Raw genomic sequence first — 10101 nt, 5'->3', positions numbered from 1 at the left:
GAACCTGTATAATCCATGAGCGTTCCAGGTAAAAGGGATAATATGGTCACTCTATTATAGGGTCAAGCTCCTCCAACACTGCTGCAATGTCCCCAAGGTTATCATATCCCTGATCCAGGGCAATGTTATGGAGCATGCAGCACGTCTGGATGATGTCAACTACTTTCCTTCCATCATAAAGTACTGATCCAGATGTCCGGCACAAACAACAAAACCTGCTCTTCAGCATGCCAAATGTCCACACAATGGTGGTCATTCCGAGTTGTTCGCTCAGTAATTTTCTTCGCATCGCAGTGATTTTCCGGTAACTGCGCATGCGCAATGTTCGCACTGCGACTGCACCAAGTAAATTTGCTATGCAGTTAGGTATTTTACTCACGGCATTACGAGGTTTTTTCTTCGTTCTGGAGATCGGAGTGTGATTGACAGGAAGTGGGTGTTTCTGGGCGGAAACTGGCCGTTTTGTGGGAGTGTGTGAAAAAACGCAACCGTTTCTGGGAAAAACGCGGGAGTGGCTGGAGAAACGGAGGAGTGTCTGGGCAAACGCTGGGTGTGTTTGTGACGTCAAACCAGGAACGACAAGCACTGAACTGATCGCACTGGAAGAGTAAGTCTCGAGCTACTCAGAAACTGCACAGAGAAGTCAATTCGCAATATTGCGAATCTTTCGTTCGCAATTTTGATAAGCTAAGTTTCACTCCCAGTAGGCGGCGGCTTAGCGTGTGCAATGCTGCTAAAAGCAGCTTGCGAGCGAACAACTCGGAATGAGGGCCAATGCCATTTTGTGGGACAGTGTGTGTGCTGTTGTACCAATGTTGATAAGGGCCTTCTGATTTTGGCAGAGGTGTCATGAGCCGAGTCTGACACCCATATTCTGAACCACCTGTATTTTTAGAGAGGGTAAAATGTGTAAAAAAAATTTGCACGCCATTTTCTATGGTAATAATAAAAAATTATATATTTGAATTTTGCTAGATCCACACAGGTGCTATGGCTTTCAGACTTTTTTTTCTCTAATGGGCATAACGATATACACGGCGGGGGGTGGGGGTGGGGGCAGATATAACATGTGCAGAGAGACTTTTTCTGCACATGTTATATCTGCCCCACCTGCAGTGCACATTGGCCCTCATTCCGAGTTGTTCGCTCGGTATTTTTCATCGCATCGCAATGAAAATCCGCTTAGTACGCATGCGCAATGTTCGCACTGCGACTGCGCCAAGTAACTTTGCTATGTAGAAAGTAATTTTACTCACGGCTTTTTCATCGCTCCGGCGATCGTAATGTGATTGACAGGAAATGGGTGTTACTGGGCGGAAACACGGCGTTTCAGGGGCGTGTGGCTGAAAACGCTACCGTTTCCGGAAAAAACGCAGGAGTGGCCGGAGAAACGGTGGGAGTGCCTGGCCGAACGCTGGGTGTGTTTGTGACGTCAACCAGGAACGACAAGCACTGAACTGATCGCACAGGCAGAGTAAGTCTGGAGCTACTCTGAAACTGCTAAGTAGTTAGTAATCACAATATTGCGAATACATCGGTCGCAATTTTAAGAAGCTAAGATTCACTCCCAGTAGGCGGCGGCTTAGCGTGTGTAACTCTGCTAAATTCGCCTTGCGACCGATCAACTCGGAATGAGGGCCATAGTTGCAATACATTGCCCAAGTGCTATCTTTTCAATTGAAAAACATCAGGATGTAAGTTGCTTTTCTGCGGGTTTAGCAATACCTTGTAAAATACAATTTCATCCACATTCGCACCCTATTGCATTTGTGAGATCAGCAAAACATGTGAGTTTAGCGATAAACTCACATTTTTTGCCAAAATCGCATCCCATTACATGTGGACCATACAGTCTGATAGCCAGAAAATGTATATATCAGCAAATAACTATTTCTCTAGAAAATCTCTGTATTATACTGTATGGCTGAGCTTTCTGATATTATTTAGTACATATTTAAGATGTGCACCGGAAATTTTTCGGGCTTTGTGTTTTGGTTTTGGATTCGGTTCCGCGGCCGTGTTTTGTATGCGGACGCGTTTTGGCAAAACATCCCTTAAATTTTTTTGTCAGATTCTGGTGTGTTTTGGTTTCGGGTGTTTTATTTTCAAAAACCCCTCAAAAATAGCTTAAATCATAGAATTTGGGGGTAATTGTGATCCTATAGTATTATTAACCTCAATAACCATATATTCCACTCATTTCCAGTCTATTCTGAACACCTCACACCTCACAATATTATTTTTAGTCCTAAAATTTGCACTGAGGTCGCTGGATGACTAAGCTAAGCGACCCAAGTGGGCGTCACAAACACCTGGCCCATCTAGGAGTGGCACTGCAATGGCAGACAGGATGGCACTTAAAAAAATTGCCCCCAAACATCACATGATGCAAAGATAAATAAATAAAAAAAGAGGTGCAAGATGGAATTGTCCTTGGGCCCTCCCACCCACTCTTATGTTGTATAAACAGGACATGCACACTTTAACAAACCCATCATTTCAGCAACAGGGTCTGCCACATGACTGTGGCTGAAATGACTGGTTGGTTTGGGCCCCCACCAAAAAAGAAGCAATCAATCTCTCCTTGCACAAACTGGCTCTACAGAGGCAAGATGTCCACCTCCTCCTCATCGTCCGATTCATCACCCCTTTCACTGTGTACATCCCCCTCCTCACAGAGTATTAATTTGTCCCCACTGGAATCCACCATCACAGGTCCCTGTGTACTTTCTGGAGGCAATTGCTGGTAAATGTCTCCACGGAGGAATTGATTATAATTCAATTTGATGAACATCATCTTCTCCACATTTTGTGGAAGTAACCTCATACGCCGATCGCTGACAAGGTGACCGGCTGCACTAAACACTCTTTCAGAGTACACACTGGAGAGGGGGCAACTTAGGTAAAATAAAGCCAGTTTGTGCAAGGGCCTCCAAATTGCCTCTTTTTCCTGCCAGTATACGTACGGACTGTCTGACGTGCCTACTTGGATGCTGTCACCATTCTTTCAATGATGACAGAATCATATGCAGTGACAGTAGACGACATGTCAGTAATCGCTGGCAGGTCTTTCAGTCCGTACCAGATGTCAGTTTTCGCTCCTGACTGCCCTGCATCACCGCCAGCGGGTGGTTTTAGAAATCTGATCCTTTTCCTGGCAGCTCCAGTGGCGGTAGAAAATGAAAAAGGAGCTGTTGGCGGGTCACGTTCCACTTGACTTGACAATTGTCTCACCAGCAGGTCTTTGAACATCTGCAGACTTCTGTCTGCCGGAAAGAGAGATACAATGTAGGCTTTAAACCTCGGATCGAGCACGGTGGCCAAAATGTAGTGCTCTGATTTCAACAGATTGACCACCCGTGAATCCTGGTTAAGCGAATGAAGGGCTCCATCCACAAGTCCCACATGCCTAGCAGAATCGCTCTGTTTTAGCTCCTCCTTCAATCTCTCCAGCTGCTTCTGCAAAAGCCTGATGAGGGGAATGACCTGACTCTGGCTGGCAGTGTCTGAACTGACTTCCCGTGTGGCAAGTTCAAAGGGTTGCAGAACCTTGCACAACGTTGAAATCATTCTCCACTGCGCTTGAGTCAGGTGCATTCCCCATCCTTTGCCTAGATCGTAGGCAGATGTATAAGCTTGAATGGCCTTTTGCTGCTCCTTCATCCTCTGAAGCATATAGAAGGTTGATTTCCACCTCGTTACCAGCTCTTACTTCAGCTGATGGCGGGACAGGTTCAGGAGTGTTTGCTAGTGCTCCAGTCTTCGGCATGCTGTGGCTGAATGCCGAAAGTTGCCCGCAATTCTTCGGGCCACCGACAGCATCTCTTGTATGCCCCTGTCATTTTTAAAAAAATTCTGCACCACCAAATTAATTGTATGTGCAAAACATGGGACGTGCTGGAATTTGCCCAGATGTAATGCACGCACAATATTGGTGGCGTTGTCCGATATCACAAATCCCCAGGAGAGTCCAATTGGGGTAAGCCCAATCTGCGATGATGTTCCTCAGTTTCCGTAAGAGGTTGTCAGCTGTGTGCCTCTTATGGAAAGCGGTGATACAAAGCGTAGCCTGCCTAGGAACGAGTTGGCATTTGCGAGATGCTGCTACTGGTGCCGCCACTGCTGTTGTTCCTGCGGGAGGCAATACATCTACCCAGTGGGCTGTCACAGTCATATAGTCCTTAGTCTGCCCTGTTCCACTTGTCCACATGTCCGTGGTTAAGTGGACATTGGGTACAACTGCATTTTTTAGGACACTGGTGACTTTTTTTCTGACGTCTGTGTAAATTCTCGGTATTGCCTGCCTAGAGAAGTAAAACCTAGATGGCATTTGGTACCGGGGGGACACTACCTCACGAAATTCTCTAAGTCCCTGTGAACTAACAGCGGATACCGGACGCACGTCTAACACCAACACAGCGGCCAAGGCCTGAGTTATCCACTTTGCAACAGGATGACTGCTGTGATATTTCATCTTCCTTGCAAAGGACTGATGGACAATCAATTGCTTACTGGAATTAGTACGAGTGGTCTTCCGACTTCCCCTCTGGGATGATGATCGACTGCCAGCAGCAACAACAGCAGCGCCAGCAGCAGTAGGCGTTACACTCAAGGATCCATCTGAGGAATCCCAGTCAGGAGAGGACTCGTCAGACTTGCCAGTGACATGGCCTGCAGGACTATTGGCGTTCCTGTCTAAGGATGAAATTGACACTGAGGGAGTTGATGGTGTGGTTTGCAGGAGCTTGGGTACAAGAGGAAGAAGGGATTTAGTTGTCAGTGGACTGCTTCCGCTGTCACCCAAAGTTTTTGAACTTGTCAATGACTTCTGATGAATGTGCTCCAGGTGACGTATAAGGGAGGATGTTCCTAGGTGGTTAACGTCCTTACCCCTACTTATTACAGCTTGACAAAGGCAACACACGGCTTGACACCAGTTGTCTGCATTTCTGTTGAAATAATTCCACACCGAAGAGGTGATTTTATTTTGGTATTTTGACCAGGCATGTCAATGGCCTTATTCATCCCATGGACAACAGGTGTCTCTCCGGGTGCCTAACTTAAACAAACCACCTCTCCATCAGATTCCTCCTTGTCAATTTCCTCCTCAGCACCAGCAACACCCATATCCTCATCCTGGTGTACTTCAACAGTGACATCTTCAATTTGAATATCAGGAACTGGACTGTGGGTGCTCCTTCCAGCACTTGCAGGGGGCGTGCAAATTGTGCAAGGAGCAACCTCTTCCCGTCCAGTGTTGGGAAGGTCAGGCATCGCAACCGACACAATTGGACTCTCCTTGGGGATTTGTGATTTAGAAGAACGCACAGTTCTTTGCTGTGCTTTAGCCAGCTTAACTATTTTCATTTTTCTAGTGGGAGGATGAGTGCTTCCATCCTCATGTGAAGCTGAACCACTAGCCATGAACATAGGCCAGGGCCTCAGCCGTTCCTTGCCACTACGTGTCGTAAATGGCATATTGGCAAGTTTACGCTTCTCCTCAGACGCTGTTAATTTAGATTTTTGGGTCATTTTACTGAACTTTTGTTTTTTGGATTTTACATGTTCTCTACTATGACATTGGGCGTCGGCCTTGGCAGACGACATTGATGGCATTGAATCGTCTCTGCCATGACTAGTGGCTGCAGCTTCAGCACTAGGTGGAAGTGGATCTTGATCTTTCCCTATTTTACCCTCCACATTTTTGTTCTCCATTTTTTAATGTGTGGAATTATATGCCAGTAATATTATTTTATCAATAGCAATGGCCTACTGTACTGTACTACTATATACTGGTGGTCACCACAATGCTGCACTGTACTACTATATACTGGTCACACAACAATGCAGCAGATATTGAGCACTGATCAGGATTCTAGAACTGAGTCTGACACAGAGCTGCAAGATACAGCAATGGCCTACTGTACTGTACTACTATATACTGGTGGTCAGCACAATGCTGCACTGTACTACTATATACTGGTCACAACAATGCAGCACAGATATGAATACTAGAAGTGACACAGAGCTGCAAGATACAGCAATGGCATACTGTACTGTACTACTATGTACTGGTGGTCACCACATTGCTGCACTGTACTACTTTATACTGGTCACAACAATGCAGCACAGATTTGGATACTAGAAGTGACACAGAGCTGCAAGATACAGCAATGGCCTACTGTACTGTACTACTATATACTGCTGGTCACCACAATGCTGCACTGTACTACTATATACTGGTCACAACAATGCAGCACAGATATGGATACTAGAAGTGACACAGAGCTGCAAGATACAACAATGGCCTATTGTACTGTACTACTATATACTGGTGGTCACCACAATGCTGCACTGTACTACTATATTATAGGATTATAGAACTGAGTCTGACACGGAGCTGCAAGATACAGCAATGGCCTACTGTACTGTACTACTATATACAGGTGGTCCCCGCAATGCAGCACTGTACTACTATATACTGGTCACAACAATGCAGCACAGATATGGATACTAGACGTGACACAGAGCTGCAAGATACAGCAATGGCCTACTGTACTGTACTACTATATACTGATGGTCACCACAATGCAGCACTGTACTACTATATACTGGTCACACAACAATGCAGCAGATATTGAGCACTGATCAGGATACTAGAACTGAGTCTGACACGGAGCTTCGAGATACAGCAATGGCCTACTGTACTGTACTACTATAATATACTGGTGGTCACCACAATGCAGCACAGATTTTGAGCTTTTCAGTCAGAGAACGTAGCCACATCCTCTCCGCTCAATCTACAATGCACGAGTGAAAATGGCGGCGATGCATGGTTCTTTATATGGAATATGAATCTCGCAAGAATCCGACAGCGGGATGATGACGTTCGGCCTCGTTTGGGTTAACCGAGCAAGGCGGGAAGATCCGAAGCTGCCTCGGACCCGTGTAAAACACGTGAAGTTCGGGGGGGTTCGGATCTTGACGAACCGAACCCGCTCATCTCTAGTACATATTCATATGCACATATTGGGCCATGATTTAATGATGCCCGAGATCAGTGGAGTTGTGAGATGCCGAACGATCTCTGAAAGTTTTTTTTAAAGATGCAATTACTTACAAGGCATGGTTTTGTCTTGTAAGTGATTTCCCATTTTAAAAAAATGCCCGAGATCGGCCGGCATCTCGCACCTCCAGCCAGTCTTGGACTGGCCCACAGGGGTACAGGGAAAACCATCAGTGGGCCCCACTGCCTGGGGGCCTACCTCCTGCTCTAAGGATCAGGTTCCAGACTATGCACTTGAATTAAACATTATACATATGTATATGGACTATGGTGTATTTTCTACAGTGCATTGCTGTTATGAATCTGTTATTAATCTGATACATTATCATGCATGCAGCATCTGAATTTACTGTATATATTTATGAAGGGGCCCAGACATTGCACTCTCTAATGGTCAATCCAACCAATGAGGTGGCAGGCCACATCTCCTCTGCAGAATGGCCACACCCCTAACATGGGCATCTACCACTGCATTCCCTCGTTAGGCCCTATATGCCCCAGTCCGACACTGCCTCCAGCGATCTGGGGTGTCATTACATCCGGTCCAATGTGTTTAATATTAGATGCGATGCACAATGTAGCAGAATATGATGAACAACCTGTTCTCACCTCTCCTATTTTTTCCATGTGTCCCTTCTGCTTTCTTACTTCCTTTGTCACTCTCCTCATATGTCCATATCTTCATTCTAGGCAACACTATACTCTAACTCCCTATATATTCTCTTTTGTGTCTGATTACCTGCATCTTTCTCTCCTTTACTTACCCCCTACATGTCTCACTCCCTGTTAGCCTTTCAGCTTCTGCTTCTATTTCACCCCCGGGCCTCTCACGCCCTCATCTCACCCCCTGCTCCTCTAACTCTCCCATCACACTCCTGCACCTCTCACTCTCCCATCTTACCCCTGCTCCTCTCACTCGCCATCTCACCCCTGCGCCTCTCACTCTCCCATCTTACCCCCTGCTCCTCTCACTCTCCCATCTCAACCCTGCACCTCTCACTCTCCCATCTTACCCCCTGCTCCTCTCATTCTCCCATCTCAACCCTGCGCCTCTCACTCTCCCATCTCACCTCCTGCTTCTCTTACCCCCATCTCACCCCCTGCTCCTCTCACTCCCCCATTTCACCATCTGATCCTCTCACTCCCCCATCTCACCCCTGCACCTCTCAATCTCCCATCTCACCCCCCATCTCACACTCTGCTCCTCTAACACCCCCATCTCACTCTCTGATCCTCTCACTCCGCCATCACACCCCCGCACCTCTAACTCTACGTCTCACCCTCTGACCATCATACCCCCATATCATCCCCTGCTTCTCTTATTCCCCCATCTCACCCCTGCATCAAGAGATCCTGAAGCATTGAGTTGCCTGCTTCTCTCACCCCCTGCATCGAAGGTCGAGCCTGGAGCATCAGGTCCCGGCTGCAGTGTAAAGATGGCAGTGGCTGCAAGACAATCCTAGCTTGCAGACCAGCTGAAATTCCAAAGAAGGGGTCACTCTTTGAATCTGACACCGATTGCGCACCAATCATGACTCAAGGACCGCCAGCCAATGAGAAGCTGTGGTCCAAACATTTTAATACACCTTTATTCTAAATTTAAAAAAATTTGTAGAATATTTTACAAAATGATTTCCCATTTCAAGGCCTGATATTCATCGACACAATAAGAGTCTGAAATACATATTCCATCAACCAAATAAATGACAGTGTCTACTTTTATTGTGAGATAACATATGTCATGTAATGATCATGCATAAATGAAGCATGTATTATGTGAGAATAGGAGTAATCTCTATGACAAGCTACAGTTGTTTTTCTAGCTATAAAACCGTATTTTTAGATTTTTATTGTAAAATTAACATAATCATTGTGCTGATATTTATTGTATTTTTGTTAGACACAGTTAAATGTTGTAGCCACTTGCTGGCACAGTAAGGAATAATTAGTTCAATTAACTGAAAAATTGTATTTAATTACAATATGGTATAGTAAAATGTGCAATAACAGAAGCATATCGGTATAACATACTGTACAAAGTGACATATCTTAATTTTGATAATCTCAGTGTAATGTTTGTGATGCGGTAATGCTGTCTGTTGCTAATATTAATGTAAAATATGTTAACTATTATACAATGTTGTATCTTTAGCCTGAATTAATAAAGTGGCGACATAGGTGTGAAATTAGGGGTATATTTACTAAAGCTTTTAAATCAGAGACTTGGTGACGTTGCCCATAGCAACCAATCAGATGCTGTCTATCATTTCTCCATTGTCTTTTAGAAAAATATAGGCAGGATCTGATTCTCTGTTTTAGAAGCTTTAGTAAATTTATCCCTCAGAGGCTGAGGGGTGTATTTACTAAGCCTTGGATGGAGATAAAGTGGATGGAGATAAAGTACCAGCCAATCAGCTCCTAACTGCCATGTCACAGGCTGTGTTTGAAAAATGACAGTTAGCCGGACCGCGTTGGCCGGACCGTGCCCCCTAAATGGCGGCTTAATGCCACCGTCCAGCCCCTCCCACCCAACAACTGCCTCTGCCTCAGAGGCAATCGCTAGGCAACGACGGCTGGCATGCGCCGGTGCATGCGCAGTTCCGACAAGACTGCTGTGCTGAGATAAACTGCAGCAAGCGATCGGGTCGGAATGACCCCCATAGATCCTTAAGTGAGTTTGTTAGCTCATGTGATAAAGAATTAATGTATTGCAGCAAGCAAGTAGTCATGTGTTGCAGCGGTCGCCGAACTCGGGCGACATTACATATGGACCTTGGTGTCTGACTAATATTTTATTTTAACTTGAATAATCAAGCAATGTGGATAGATAGATAGATAGATAGATAGATAGATAGATAGATAGATAGATAGATAGATAGATAGATAGATAGACCGCAATGCTTGATTATTAAAGTTAAAATAACATTTGGTGTCTGCTAATATTTTATTTTAACTTGAATAATTAGATAGATAGATAGATAGATAGCAGTGTTAACACACCCTGAGCTCCATTTTCTCCATCTATCTCTGCCTTC

The sequence above is a fragment of the Pseudophryne corroboree genome, chromosome 4 (assembly GCF_028390025.1).
Source record: "Pseudophryne corroboree isolate aPseCor3 chromosome 4, aPseCor3.hap2, whole genome shotgun sequence".
NCBI lineage: Eukaryota > Metazoa > Chordata > Amphibia > Anura > Myobatrachidae > Pseudophryne > Pseudophryne corroboree.
The sequence above is the reverse complement of the archived record's forward strand: the minus strand, read 5'-3'. Positions refer to the sequence as shown.